The sequence below is a fragment of the Lissotriton helveticus genome, chromosome 2_2 (genome assembly GCF_964261635.1).
Source record: "Lissotriton helveticus chromosome 2_2, aLisHel1.1, whole genome shotgun sequence".
Classification (NCBI taxonomy): Eukaryota; Metazoa; Chordata; class Amphibia; order Caudata; family Salamandridae; genus Lissotriton; species Lissotriton helveticus.
Genome location: NC_136060.1, coordinates 457,949,316 through 457,955,315, shown reverse-complemented (window position 1 = coordinate 457,955,315; position 6,000 = coordinate 457,949,316). Strand labels below are relative to the sequence as shown.

At 51.4% G+C, this 6,000-nt stretch overlaps 1 protein-coding gene across 2 annotated transcripts in view; it reads left to right on the top strand.

Annotated features, from left to right (window-relative positions):
- The first annotated feature begins 881 nt into the window (after window positions 1–881).
- The window catches only part of SMOX (spermine oxidase), a 127,114-nt gene continuing 121,995 nt past the window's right edge, over window positions 882–6,000 (top strand). Inside the window, exon 1 of one of the 2 annotated variants that reach the window (XM_078678692.1) lies at window positions 882–1,011. The gene's annotated coding sequence lies outside the window, so the exon portion shown is untranslated. Of the gene's footprint in view, window positions 1,012–1,138; window positions 1,382–6,000 lie in introns of those variants that run through there. The other variant, XM_078678691.1, reaches the window with a different exon arrangement.

The following is a 6,000-nucleotide window of genomic DNA, read 5'->3' as shown; positions in this document are numbered from 1 at the left end:
ACATGGTGCTGGGCTAACCTGCCGCCGGAGCCGGGGATCGAACCGTGGTCCCCAGATTCCAGCGTCAGTCGCCCTGGCCACGGCGCCACACCTCTTCCACAAATATAAAAAATAAAAGATTCGTAAGACGTACAAGTTTATTAATTGATTACACACGGGCGAGGTTCATGACTCGAGCAAGTCGCGATGCGAAGCTTGCTCTATCAACCTTAAAACTTGTTTTTTCCCCCCACGAAAAAATGAATAAAAAAACACACACACATATATATATATAATATATATATATATGTATTTTTATTCCCAATTGCTCTGCAGCAGAGGAGCACACGATAGCATATATATAGAGATTTTTTTTGGGTGTTTGTTTTTTGTTCTGACTCAAAAATACTTTGGACAACAAACTATTGCGACTCTTGAATTTTATCCTGGGAAAGGACGGCGAGCTTCACGGACTTAACAAACTCATAATATTGTTCTAAAAAAAATCTTTTAAATATATTGTTTGTAAGATATTGTTCCTTGTTGATTGTTATATAAAACTGCTAATGAAACGTAAACTCTGAGCAGTCCCAGCTGAGGCCGGGGGCATCAGTCGCCTTAGTTCACACGTCTACGTGCAGCTGGCTGGCCCTGGCCTGAACTTGCTGATGCTGGCAGGCGTGAGGTGGCACAGGAACACACAAGTGCCACAGTGGCACTCGCGAGCCCACCCACCCACTCCGCCGGGCCCGCCGCTGGGAGGAGCCGCGCAGGGGCGCGTCACAGAGGCCGTGACCGCCCTCGGCCCGCCCGGCCCGGCTCGCCCTCTTTCAGCTGCGCCTCCACGGCCTGCTGCCTTCAAGGGGGAGTGGGGAGGGACCCGAGAAGTGGGTGGGAAGAAAGGAAGGGGGACAGAAGAGGGGAAAAGAAATTAAGCGGAAGGGTTAGAGAAGGAAAGTTGCAGAAGCGAGGGGGAAGAAGAGAAAGATAAGACCGCAGGAAGGAAGGACGGACACCATGACAGAGCGGAGGGTAATGTTATTGAAGAAGGGGAAGAGGGCTGTAAGGAAGGGGGAGGAGCCGGGCAGGGGAGGGGCGAGGCGTGGAGACCAGGGGCGAGGGGGCATTGAAGGGGCGAGAGGAGGGATTGGGGAAGGGTGGGAGGCATTGGAGTAAGAGGGGAGGACCCGGGGAGGAGAGCGCAGCCAATACCCGGCAGCTGCAGACCGGCTCCGGCTTACAACGCGGCAGCGGCGGCTGTGGGGCTGAGCAGGCAGGAGCAGCAGCAGGAGCAGCACAGGCAGGCAGCAGGCAGGCGGCTGCGCACCGACACCGCGGCCAGAACCAGCGGCAGGGCAGGGGGAGGCAGCAGCGGCCGCACCGAGCTCAAGATTGGAGAAAGGTACTGCGAGAGCGCGGCCTGCTACAGCGCCGTGCCCGCACCCACCCCCTTACAGCGCTACGCCCGCGCTCCCGTCCCCTTACAGCGCTACGCCCGCGCTCCCGTCCCCTTACAGCGCTACGCCAGCACCCCAACCCCTTACAGCGCTACGGCCGCTCTCCCGTCCTTTCTAGTGTTGTACCCGCTCTAGTCTCTCTTGCAGCGTTGTACCAGCTGTCCCCCTGTCTTACAATGATGCATCCGGACTCCCACCTTTTACAGCGCTGTACCGGCTCCCCTGTCTCTTACAGCGCCCAGCAGCACAGCGCAATACCCGGGGCCCTGTCTCTTACAGCGCACCGCGCTCATACAGCGCAATACCCGGGGCCCTGTCTCTTCGCAGAGCTGTCACTCTACCTCTGCCTTTGTGTGGCGCTACCCCCGTACTCTATGGAATTGTCATTGTGCCTTTACACCTTCTCTGACATCCCGCCTACTCGTCTTACACATGCCTGCGCTGTACGTAGTATTTGTTTACACGGCCCCCGGTGACCCGTGTGCCTGCCCTCTCACAACCAGGCCCGTCTAGACTTGCAGGGCTCTGGTGCTTTGCACCGCTCTACATGCCCCGTTGCTGAGGGTACTCCTCCCCTGGGCCACGTCCCCTTGCACGCACCTCTCTACCTTGCACGCTCCTCTCTACAACACGTTCCCTTGCACACTCCTCTCTACAACACGCCCCCGTGCACACTCCTCTACAGCACGTCCCCTTGCACGCACCTCTCTACCTTGCACACTCCTCTTTACAACACGTCCCCTTGCACACTCCTCTTTACAACACGTCCCCTTGCACACTCCTCTTTACAACACGTCCCCTTGCACACTCCTCTCTACAACACGTCCCCTTGCACACTCCTCTCTACAGCACGTCCCCTTGCACACTCCTCTCAACACGTCCCCTTGCACACTCCTCTTTACAACACGTCCCCTTGCACACTCCTCTTTACAACACGTCCCCTGGCACACTTTCCCATTTCCACCTTGCTCCCTCCCCGCTGTGCATCACACGCAGCCGTGTCTGCAGGGCTCTGGCCTTGACCTAGCTTCTTACCATGACTCACCCTCCCCCCACCTGCCGCAGACACACGTCTGTACAACCTGTTCCTACGCCCCCCCCCCCCCCCCCCGCGAAGGAGCCGTGTTTACCTCCCACCTCTCTGGCCCCACATACGGCCGCTACTGTACCCTGGAAAGGTAAACAAGGCGCTCAGCTGACGTCTGTATGGGGGGGGGGGGGGGGGCACCGCTGCCAAGGGGGTGCCCGAGGCCCCTCCGCCGCAGCAGGCGTGGGCCAGTTGTGGGGTTCCTCTCACAGTTCTCCTGCCCCCTGCCCCGTGTGTAAGGTTACCCCCCCCCCCTCACCCACGTGCCGGTGGATCAGCCATTCAGACACAAAGCCTGCTGTCCGCAGCGCCACACCGCCGCTAAGGCGCTTAGGCTGCCGGGCTGCTCAGCGAGCTGCACGCTGCACCCCCTCCCCCCCTCTGCCTGGCTGGGGTCACGTCGTGCGTGTCACGCGCACCGCACCGGTGCTGCGGTCGAGGCCCCCACGCCGGGTCCAATCACCCATCACGTTTGAGTGGCTCGTTGTTTCCGCTGCAGGTGCCTCGAGCCCGCGCGCGTGAGTGCCCCTCGGCTGCGATGAATAATGCACACCTGTGCACCTGATCCGAGTATGACGTATGGTGAATCTGGAGCACAGGCCTGGAACCCACCCGTGGCAGGCCTTTGCGTGAGGTGACCGTGGGCAGAAAGGTTTCCATTCAGCCATCCTCACGGGAGGTCTATTGTGTGTGTATATATGTATTTTTTTGCTGTTAATATATATAGCACGAACTTGACCCGAATGTCTCGGAGCGTTTTGCATGAGCACCAGTTATGTTATCCATTTTTTTTTTTTTTGGTAGGCAGACGAGATTAAAAGATTTGCCCAGGTTCACAGGCTGAGTTTACCTACGCCGAGACTGGAACCTGGTTCCCCAGTTACACGGCAGCTCTGACCCTTACGCCACATCCTCTGCCCCCCAGCCGGGACTATCGACTTTGCTAATGTCTCTGCAGAGAGGCCAATAACATGGATAACCATGTATTCTGAACACCTTTATGGCCCACTGACAGGTGGCACAGTTAGAAAACTGGTGGCATGTTATAAACACCTCGAGGCAACTCAGTTTAAAGAATTCACTATACAAGCGCGATATGCTGCACACAGGTTTTTTTTTTTATTCACAACACTGGAAATATCTAACCCTTTTATGGGGTGCAAGATTATGTAAAGTACGTGAGCTAAATCACTGGCAGGAATTACCTTAACATGTTAGGCATTCAATGTTCACAATGTGATTCGTGTATTTTCCTATAAAGTTAAGACACGAATATAGGGCCCGACACGGACCCCTTTCAATGCCCATTTTAAATTACTCCCGGGTCTGAGACCTGGACAGACCCATCTCACTTAAAGCTATCCGTAGGACTTGACAGGTGGAACCAGAGATTGCATTCACCAACACGTGAATACAAAGCAGCCATATGATTGGCCACTCAGTTATAACTACTCATTGAAAGCCCATACCCTTTAGAAACCCCCTCACATGATTTCCCGTGCCATGCATGTCCGTAACTAAGGTTAGATGTCGTCCAGCCAGGGGCCTGACCACCGTAGACGTGGCCTTGATTTCTGGTACCTTGCAGCCGGCAGCCAGAAGTGGCTTCTTGCTCAATATGTCCCCCACACTTGTAGACCATCTTCGTATTAAAGGCTATTGGAAGGGACCTGTGTTGTCGATGGAGTGACTTGGCCTCTCATGAGGTCACGGCCCCAAATGATACCCTACTATCCCCTTCTGTATTTGTTATGCTAACTGTACTTGTATAGCGCAACATTTCATACCCAGAGGCGTATCCCAGCACTTATGCTACAGTCCTGGAGAGTGACAGCAAACAAATCTTAAAATAGCCCCTTTGCTCTGGAAAAAGCTTCCATTTCGTATATGTCAATGCGAGGAGCCCTACATATTTAGAACATTTCTTAAAACACTGCTATTTTTTGGCTTAATTAGTCTGATAATCTGGTTATGAGTTGAGCCGAGATACCCCTCCCAGGGCGATTCACGCACATTCTAAATTAAAAATTGACATAACATAATATATCCAGATTTTCTGCAATTTCTCAAGTATTCCAAAATCCTGGCAGAAACTAATTTGAAATGGCAGCCTGTTCCAATGATGAGGGCTTGGTAGGAAAATGATAGTTAGCCTTTTCGTGTTGTATGGGTACACCATGAGGTTAGCAGTGCCTTGTCCTAAGTCCTCATGAACCGTGAGTTTCTCATGCAGAGGTAGATGGGACCATTCCCAAATGGTGCTCTGTAAGTGTGACAAAGGAGTTTAAATAAACTGTGCTTCTTAACTGGTACCCAATGGATGTTGTTTTGTGCCACCTGTAGTTTAGGCCAGAGGGCCTCGTTTTCCCGGTACCAGAAGTGTGTGTTCGTAGACTATTTTTATCGGCTTTATAAACAGGGACTTTGGAATTATGTGGTAGGGGAGTACCAAATTATGCGGCAGGGTAGATTAAATTATGCAGAAAAAAGGGCAAAATATGAGGCACATTTTGTGATAGTGTTACTTATTTTGTCATTTTTAACACTGCGGGCAAAGGTTTAATCTCATTCGTATCAATTTAACATCCAAATACAGCAAAAAGCAACAGATAGGTGACAGCCAACGTTTGCAGCGGGCCTTCCACGTGTCGATTTTATTAATTTTTGATCCATTTGACAAGAAACTACATTTTTTGTTACAATCTACAGATTATGCAGCCGGTGATTGAATGTGGCACATGCCTAAATATGTGGAAAATGCAGCAGCCACAACATCTTATTTCCAGTGCGCCTACTATAACCTGCCCATAGGTGCAGGTCAGTCACTGAGTGGTTTACCTTTAAGTATCCACACACTGAAATTGAATCTGGGTCAGTTTCCGTAAAAAATGTAATTATGCAGCTCTTATGAGCTTTAGAAAAAATCTTAAAACCTGGTTGTTTCAGTGAGGGGTGTTGGTTGGGGTTCTGCTCATGGTTCTAGCGCCGAGACACCATTTTTTGATATTTGTGCGCTTTATACATTTCATTATCATTATCATTATCATGTGGCATGTCATATTGGGGTATTTTGACCCTTTCGGTGTTAAGTGGGCGGAGGGCCTCTGGTGAACTCAGTACTTACGTCTGCCCATTCACCAGGTTTACTGTCACAAGGCCGCTTGACTGCCTGAATTTTGTGACAGACTGACCAGTTACAGAGAAGAAAGGTATAACTTACCCCCGTCTGGTGGACACACCAGCAATTAAACTGCCCCACTCTGTTGGTGGAAGAGAGCACCACACCTTATGCACTTCTCAATTCTTTTACTCTGAGAATTTCGGGAATTCACTTTCCACTGATATATGTAGATAATGTTCCCAGAGAATATATGACCTTATAGACCTCAGAGGTATGAGCCCACTATGAAAGCATCTATCGTATGAATATATCCTTCTCACTCCAAGTAACAGACTAATATCCACCACTGAAATTAC